Source organism: Poromitra crassiceps (genome assembly GCF_964638095.1).
Source record: "Poromitra crassiceps genome assembly, chromosome: 17".
Classification (NCBI taxonomy): domain Eukaryota; kingdom Metazoa; phylum Chordata; class Actinopteri; order Beryciformes; family Melamphaidae; genus Poromitra; species Poromitra crassiceps.
The window spans coordinates 30895722-30904264 of record NC_139635.1 but is presented as its reverse complement, the minus strand read 5'-3'; the positions used below and the strand labels follow the sequence as shown (position 1 = coordinate 30904264).

Below are 8543 nucleotides of genomic sequence, written 5' to 3'. Positions count from 1 at the left end.
GCGAGTTTTGTTAGCGAGTTGGCATTAGCTCGTCGTGCGGCCTACCCTGCAGGCTCGTCCGCTTGGCAGACAAAATGCTTGTGACATTTACAGTCTGGCTTGTGATCAAACAGTCCCGCAAAAGCACTTAATACACAGAGCTTGCGTAAACTTATAGAAACTAATGGAAACCCCTTTACCCAAAATGAAACATCCAGGGATTGTGTATTTAACTCGCAACCACTCGCTAACGTTAAGCTAACCGCGCTAGTTAGCATTAGCTGCTGGACCATAGTGCTGGACAGAGCCATAAACAGCCAATAATGAAAACAAAGGCGCAGTCGCGCACATTAGGCTACATAAAAAGCATCAGTCAGTCAACATAGGGTTCTTTTCTTTAATCTGGTGGCAGCATTTTTCAGTAAAAAGTGAAACCACACAGATGGTTTATAGTGGCTGCCCCATTCATTGGGCCCAGGCTACAATTCACTGAGAACTGGAACCCATGCAAAATTTTAACAGATCAGTATGACAATAAGAGTCTAAATTACTATGCCTTTTGTCATTGTGTTTTATCTGCAGACTAAGCAGCTTGGCTTTCCATTCTATAAAAGCCTTTATTTTTGTATTGACTATAATTGAGTGATACACTTTATTAAAACAATCATATTATATCAGAAGTTTTCTTTGTTTTGCGTTCACAGTGATGTCAGTTAGATTTGGTTAGGTCAGAGCTATGCTCACTACATCCATACATAACCCTTTTTTAACCCCAGGTGTACATAAAATACAGGTTAAAAACTATATATATATATATATATATATATATATATATATATATATATATATATATTTTTTTATTATAATAATTATCGGTTATATCGTATCGGTTATCGGCCAAGAAGAATATATTTATCGGTTATCGTATCGGCTCTAAAAATCCATATCGTGCATCCCTATTCTGAAATAGGGGAGGTCCAGCAAGGGGAGGCGGATTCGAAAAAAATTTGAGTTTTTTCCCCCCCTTTTTTAGCCATATTTAGAGTAATATATCATTTTAAATCAACATTAGGATTATACTGTTGTGATGTCATTATTCAGTATATTCTCTTTCATGTCACCACCTGCTCAGCTCTCCTGTCAACATAATTGTAACTAACAAACACAAACTGTTTTAGCCAAATTCATATCAAAATGACACCTACAGGTACACAACCCAAGCCGTACACAACACACAGTCATCATCGATAATAAAAAAAACATACAGAGGGACATTTATTTATTCCTGATAGGAACGATTGAAAAATAAAATAAAATATATTATGTTGTTTTTAACTTTACACCACCTCTTTTTGTTACTTATTGGGTCATGAAACTGAAACCATGCATATCACCTGCATACCTGACTTCGGGAGCTTGGCAATTGGCATCATGCATGATTAGCCAGTAGCATCCCAACGTGTCACACAGGTAACATTACTTAAGAGACAGACTAGACACTTACTTTCTTGGTTGTTGCTAAAAAATCTGTCAGTGTCACTCACTGTCTGTCGTTCACTTCGCTCACTGTCTCGCAGCTCGCTCACCTTCAATTATCTCGCCAGGCAGACAGACAGTCATCACTCACCACCATGCTGCTGCTCTCTCGGAATCAAGTTACCGCGGACGCGGCGCCAGATGACTTCCTGCCTGACCTGCCTTTCGTTTCAAAATAAAAGCGATCCCGTGTTTTTCATGCTTTTCCATGCAGATTGTTTTATTAAAAAAAAAAAAAAAAAAAAATCTGAAATATTAGGGGAGGTCCGGACCTCCCCGTACTCATAGCTAGTTACGGCCATGCTTACAGTCCTGAAAGTCAGCCTGTCTGCATTTAAAATGAGGCAGCCTTACAGTCCTGAGAGTCAGCCTGTCTGCATTTAAAATGAGGCAGCCTTACAGTCCTGAGTCAGCCTGTCTGCATAATGAGGCAGCCTTACAGTCCTGAGAGTCAGCCTGTCTGCATTTAAAATGAGGCAGCCTTACAGTCCTGAGAGTCAGCCTGTCTGGATTTAAAATGAGGCAGCCTTACAGTCCTGAGTCAGCCTGTCTGCATTTAAAATGAGGCAGCCTTACAGTCCTGAGAGTCAGCCTGTCTGCATAATGAGGCAGCCTTACAGTCCTGAGAGTCAGCCTGTCTGCATTTAAAATGAGGCAGTGTAGCAAGCACACACACATTTGCTGATTTGCACGTTTGCTCAATTGCTTCCGCTCCTCCTGTAGTCTTGTTTTACAAGTTCATGGAGATACTGGCTGGTTAAATTTTTTGCCAGCATATCTCGAAATACAATACAATACAATTCAGTATTCTGTATGCAACTATACATCTTGAAATACAATTATTTTTTGCACATCGTGTGAATATTATCTTGAAGTACCTCCGGAAAATAACTACACTGGCAACAGGAATTATTTTGATTTATTCACATTGCTATTGTTACTAAAATTCAATTACAACATAAGTCTGGCTTGATAAGTATTCACCCAATACATTGAAATAAGCACATGCATCCAAAGTCCTAAGCTTAAATGGAGTCAATCTCCAATTGTGTGTGATGAAAAACTAAACTAAAACTAAAACATCTCCACGAATCTTCTTCACAGAATCCTCTGTATCTTTATGTAACAACCATCAATTGTTCCAATGATGTTGCCAATGGTGCACACTCTTTCAAAGGCTGCACTCAGCGCCGTAGCCAGGGATTTCGGGCCCCATGAAAGGATATCACATCGGGCCCACGGATGCCGGCGTCCGAAGGGCGGCGGCGGAAAATGTTGGCCATTTGGGGCCCCTGTCAGTCAAGGGCCCTTGGAATCGTCCACACTCCTCCCTCCCCCCCCCCCCCCCCACCCTCTGGCTACGGCCCTGGCTGCACTTAACGCCCTCTTCTGGCAGTCTGAAGGCCAGGTGATGTAAGCTGGTGCAAGTTTGAACACAAAGCTCAGGACCTCCAGGATGGCATTGTGGGATGCTCAATCAAAATGTGTCTGACATTTCTGAGTTTTGTTTGGTGAGGTACCAGAGAAACATTGACTTTCTGGCACTTCAGGGGGCGACGACGTCAAGCCTGATGTCTTCTTTGAAACTTTGCTCGTTCAGCTTACTGGTAAGGCTGTCAAACTGGGCACGGCTAACGACGAGATGCCTTCTGAAGGTGTGGGCATCCATCTTCAGCAAGGTAGTCCAAGCAGCGCACCAGAGCCCCGGTGCACATGCCTTTGCCTCCATCGCCAAAACACTGCTTGACCAAGAGCCAGGGCTAAAATGTCCTTTAAGTCCACGGATGAGGCGAGAAAGTTTGGAAAACAGAAGGGAAAAAAACAAGCATAGAAGAAGAGTGCACCAACACACCGAGGCGACTGATCGTAGAGCCATCTTGGAGATATGGGTGGGGTGTGAAAGTCATCCACAATCAATACGCCCTAGCTTGCCATCTCGCTTGCCATCGCTTGCGAGGTGGGAGATGGGAGTCCCTATCCTTTCTCTCTGTCTTCTCTCCGTCTTCTCTCTCCCTCCTCTCTCTCTTATCTCCGCTGCTGGGGTCAGTCTGTGGGGTGCTGGTCGGTGGTACCTCCTGGCTGCTGGGACCAGTCTGTGGTATATCCTGGCTGCTGGCGCCAGCCTGTGCGGGGCTGGTCTGTGGTACTGCCTGGCAGCTGGGGCCAGTCTGTTGTACTGCGTGGCTGCTGGAGCCGATCTGTTGGTGGCTGGTCAGTGGTACTGCCTGACTGCTGGGGCCGGTCTGTGGGAGGCTGGTCTGTGGTACTGCCTTGCTGCTGGGGCTGGTCTGTGGGGGGCTGATCTGTGGTACTGCCTGGCTGCTATGGCCGGTCTGTGGGAGGCTGGTCTTTGGCACTGCCTGGCTGCTGGGGCCGGTCTGTGGGAGGCTGGTCTGTAGTACTGCCTGGCTGCTGGGGCCAGTCTGTGGATGGCTGGTCTGTGGTACTGCCTGGCTGCAGGGGCTGGTCTGTGGTACTGCCAGGCTGCTGGGGCTGGTCTGTGGGGGACTGGTCTTTGGTACTGCCTTGTTCTTGTTACTAGGGCCGGTCTGTGGGATGCTGGTCTGTGGTACTGCCTGGCTGCTGGAGCCGGTCTGTGGGGGGCTGGTCTGTGGTACTGCATGGATGATGGGGCCGGTCTGTGGGAGGCTGGTTTGTGGGACTGCCAGGCTACTGGGGCCGGTCTGTGGGAGGCTGGTCTGTTTTACTGCCTGGCTGCTGGGGCCGGTCTGTGGGAGGCTGGTTTGTGGGACTGCCAGGCTATTGGGGCCGGTCTGTGGGAGGCTGGTCTGTTTTACTGCCTGGCTGCTGGGGCCGGTCTGTGGGAGGCTGGTCTGTTTTACTGCCTGGCTGCTGGGGACGGTCTGTGGGAGGCTGGTGTGTACTGCCTGGCTACTAGGGCCGGTCTGTGGGGGGCTGGTCTGTGGTACTGCATGGATGATGGGGCCGGTCTGTGGGAGGCTGGTCTGTTTTACTGCCTGGCTGCTGGGGACGGTCTGTGGGAGGCTGGTGTGTGGGGGGCTGGTCTGTGGTGCTCCGCTCTCTCTCTGCTCTTCTCGCTCCCTCCTCTCTCTCTGTCCACTCTCCTGTCTCCCTCCTCTCTCTCTGCTCTCTGTCTCTCCACCCTCCTTTCTATCCTCTTTCACTGCTCTCTCTCTACCCTCCTCTCTCCTTCTCTCTCTCTCCACTATCATCTCTCTCTCTGCTCTCTCCATACTCTCCTCTCTCCCTCCTCTCTCCTTCCTCTCTCTCTCTCCACTGTCTCTATCCTGTCTCGCTGCGCTCTCTCCGCTCTTCTCTCTTCCTCCCCTCTCTCTCTCCACTCTCCTCTCTCCCTCCGCTCTCTCTCCGCTCCTCTCTCTTCCTCCCCTCTCTCTCTCCACTCTCCTCTCTCCCTCCGCTCTCTCTCCGCTCTTCTCTCTTCCTCCCCTCTCTCTCTCCACTCTCCTCTCTCCACTCGCCGCTCTCTCTCCGCTCTCCTCTCTCCTTCCTCTTTCTCTCTCCAATCTCCTCTCTATCCTCTCTCGCCGCTCTCTCTCCGCTCTCCTCTTTCCCTCCTCTCTCTCTTTCTCTCTCTCCATTCTTCTCTCTATCTGCTCTCTTAATGCTCTCCTTTCTCTCTCCACTCTCCGCACTAACCTCTCTGCCCGCTCTCTCTCTCCCTCCTCCCTCTCTCTTCTCTCTCTCCACTCTCTCTCTGCTCTACTCTCTCCCTCCTCTCTCTCTGTCTCCGCTCTCCTCTCTCCCTCCTCCGCCCCTCTCTCCACTCTGCTCTCTCTCCGTTCTTCTGGGCTTCTGGGGTCAGCAGGGCTCAGTCGGACCTCAGCACCGGGAGGCGGGAGCACCTCCCTCTGCTTGCGTGGTATCTTGTACACTGGCCCCTCTGCCACTGTAGAGACGCTGAGGGGCGCCGCCTTCCTTTTCACCCCAGCTGCAGGCTTCACGTTCCAATCAGGCCTCGCGAGGGGAAGTGGCTTCGCCATGCAGGGCTTCAGAAGTCCTGCATGATGTCCTGCAGTTGGAGTAGACGCAGGTTCCTCAGTTACTTGGTTCTCGTTCTTCGTTGGACGCTTCTTAGCGCTGGGCGCTTCAGTGTCATGACACTTCCTGTTTTCAGGTGCCAGTTCAGTCCGTTCTGCCTCCTCCCTGCGGATCTCCTCCAGGGTCTTCGCTCTGTGCAGGGCTTTCTCATCAGCCAGCTTGTGCTTCTTCTTTTTAGTGCTGGGGAAGTTCTCCCATCTCTGTTTGCCATGGCTCTCCTGATTTCCTGCACTCATGCCTCCTTTGAGCTGAGGACCGGCTGCAGGGAGGAGAGGGGCAGGTGGCATAAGACGTGCTGCTGTCTTATGCACTGGCCCCTCTGCCACTGTGGAGGCACTGAGGGACTCTGCCTTCCTTTTCACCCCGGCTGCATGCTTCATGCTCCCAGTGTCCCTCACAGGGGGAACTGCAGGCTTCATGATGCAGGGTTTCTTAGCACTGGCCGCTTTTACAGGGAAATAAACAGGGAAATTGGGGCTTTTCCTGTTTTCAAGGGGCGGCTCTTCCTCATCCATGGTAAGGTCAATAATGAAGTCTTCCATCTTTGTAGTGAGTGGCTGTCTTTGACACTGGGCTTTCGATGGATTATCCCTCATTGTGACATCATCAGTGATGTCATAAACTGATGATGTCACTGTTTAGTCGCTGGTGCCACAATATGCATAAGTCACTGATTTAGAGCACTGCTGACATCTTCAGCGGTCACAAACTCTTCCCTGCTGAGGCCACCTAGTATAGGACCGGTAGCATGCGGACACAAATGTCGCACGCTCGATTTCTAGGGTGGAGACTCTGGAGAAACAACCTTTTCCGCCTTGTCCTCTTCTTGCTACTTCTTCGTATGGCTTTCTGCCCACCACTAGCCTCAGCCAGTGCTCGAGTGATATCACTAATGACATCACAATTGCTCGAGTGACCTCACTGATGACATCACCGATTATATCACAATTTCTCAAGTGACATCACTGATGACATCATAATTCACTGATTCATGACATTTATTACATTTCTTGCGACATCACTGATGACATCACAACTGTCTCAGTGACATCACAGTTGGGCAACTGCGCCATCGTGTAACTCTGCATCATTGTGTAACAGGGCAAGCTATTGGATGAGCTATGAGTAAGAGTCATCCAATTTATAGCCTCCCGATGGTTACAGTGGTGTCGGGATACGCCCACTAGAGGCTGCTGTCAGCAGTATCTATGACATCAATGATGATGTCACAATGTCTATTACATCATCAGTGGGTATGACATCATTAGTGATTTATGACATCACTGATGATGTCCCTGATGATGTCACAATGTATACATCATCAAGTGACATCCTTAGTCACCTCATCACTGATGACGTCACAATTGCTCGAGTAACATCACTGATTAGCATCACCGATGAGATCACATTGGCTTGAGTGACATCACTGATGACATCATCACCGTCAATATTGTCAATCTTAATTTTGACAATTCCCACCACAACAATGGCAGGAGTTGAGGCCACACAACCTGTTCATGTTCCTAAAACAAACGCTGTTCCAAATGAAGGATACTACAAGAAATGTATTTTCTGCAAGATTGTGAACAAAGAAATGCACACGGCGCTCCTTCATTGTGACAAGGAGATCTCGTGTTTCAGAGACATCAAACCTGGAGCACCACACCATTACCTGGTGGTCCCGAACAAGCATGTTGGGAACTGCAAATCCCTGAGCAAAGAACATGTGCCTCTGGTCGTGCGAATGGTGGAGATGGGGAAGGAGATCCTGCAGAAAAACAATGTCGCAGATCTCAGCGATGTCAGGTTTGGCTTCCATTGGCCGCCATTCTGTTCTGTCAGCCACCTCCACCTGCATGTCCTGGCGCCTGTCAGTCAAATGGGCTTCATGTCCCGCATCTTCTACAGAGTCAACTCCTATTGGTTCGTCACGGCAGAGCAATTGATTCAACTCCTCAACTCTAAAGGAGATACCAATTGATCACTTTTGGCTCCAGTCAGTTAGCCTGGGTAAACCCATCCCCCACGTGACCTGCTCTCAGACCTGTTCTCAGTTAGTGACTGGGAACTGAGAGAGCAGGTCACGTGGGGGCTGGGTTTACCTAGGCTACCAGTCAGTGGCTTCTTGGATTTCTTGAACGTGTTGAGGTGCCTAAAAAAAGACAAAATTTTGATGGTAAGATACTTGAGGGAACGTTCTCTGTCCGAAGTCAGGATATAGTGTGAAAAACAAACAAACAATTCTTCAGGATCTCCTGCTCTTCCGTGAACCAGTGGCGTCATTAGTTTGCGGGGCAGCAGGGAGGGGAGGTAAACATTGTTAATTTGCATGATCTAGCTTACTGCCGACGTTGTGGTGATGATGCAGGGCTGGTTGAATAGCGGCAAAGTCTTCCTTTAATTTTGTTTTGACAGTTGGAGTGAGATGGATGCTCGAGGTGGGCCATGTTGTTGTCGCTTGATTGGCTGAGCTAACCTCAGCAGGGGGCCGACGAAAAGAGGATTGAGAGAGAACGGAGGAACCGATCGGGTTTTACAGAATGTAGGGAAACAGTGGATGGATAAATCCAGAAAGAGGCGAGAATGCAACGCAGGGAAGGATTTATGACATCACTGATGACCTTGTTTGTGATGTCATCAGTAATGTCACTTTGAGCAATCAGTGATGTCACAATGTCTATGACCTCAATTGTGATGCCATCAGTGATGTCATCATGTTACAATGTCATTCTTCTGTGGTGTTTTATGGCAGTTAGCATCCTTTATGTTGAATTACCGCCTCCTGGATTTATCCATCCACTGTTTCCTTACATTCTGTTCCCTTCTCCCTCAACCCTATTGTACCCATGGATGTATTAAAAGAACTGGATAGGGGACGTGCCACGCCCACCCATGCATTCAGACGGAGGTTCATCATGGGGGGTTTTTCTTCCTGGTTTTACTTCCTGACCATGCAGCCCAAGGCGAAGTGCGCATGTGTGCCATGA

General features: G+C 48.8%; 1 pseudogene across 1 annotated transcript; it reads left to right on the top strand.

Moving 5' to 3' along the window:
• Nucleotides 1-7042: 7042 nt before the first annotated feature.
• Nucleotides 7043-7537, top strand: LOC310791833 (adenosine 5'-monophosphoramidase HINT3 pseudogene; annotated as a pseudogene). The gene has a single exon. The product of its transcript is annotated as an adenosine 5'-monophosphoramidase HINT3 pseudogene (transcript).
• Nucleotides 7538-8543: the final 1006 nt, after the last annotated feature.